This window comes from Carlito syrichta, unplaced genomic scaffold (genome assembly GCF_000164805.1).
Source record: "Carlito syrichta isolate Samal-C Ts95f unplaced genomic scaffold, Tarsius_syrichta-2.0.1 Scaffold304341, whole genome shotgun sequence".
NCBI lineage: Eukaryota > Metazoa > Chordata > Mammalia > Primates > Tarsiidae > Carlito > Carlito syrichta.
Window position 1 is genome coordinate 194,951 of NW_007248437.1, and position 310 is coordinate 195,260.

The following is a 310-nucleotide window of genomic DNA, read 5'->3' on the forward strand; positions in this document are numbered from 1 at the left end:
TCCCGCCCGGGCCTCGAGGCGCGGCTTCCGACCCGAGTCCCGTGCCACCCGCCCGCGTCACAACGAGCCATTCGGCTCAGCGCCCCACCGCCCGGGCTCCGCCCCGCCCCGTCCCGCCCCGTCCCTCGCGGAAGCTCCGGCGGTTGGACGCCGGCGCGGCCGTTACAATCGTTATCCTGAGCCCCGCCTCCTTCCCTCGCCTGTCCAATCCCGGCTGCTTCCTCGGGTGGGGGCGTGGCTATGGGGCCCGGTCAACGCAGGTGGAGGCCGCGCCCCGCCCCCCAGCCCACGAAGTGCGTCACTTCCGGCG

General features: G+C 75.5%; 1 protein-coding gene across 1 annotated transcript in view; it reads left to right on the plus strand.

Annotated features, from left to right (window-relative positions):
- DIABLO (diablo IAP-binding mitochondrial protein) overlaps positions 1-310 on the plus strand; it is a 14,610-nt gene that overhangs the window by 693 nt on the left and 13,607 nt on the right. The gene's annotated exons all lie outside the window — the stretch shown is intronic.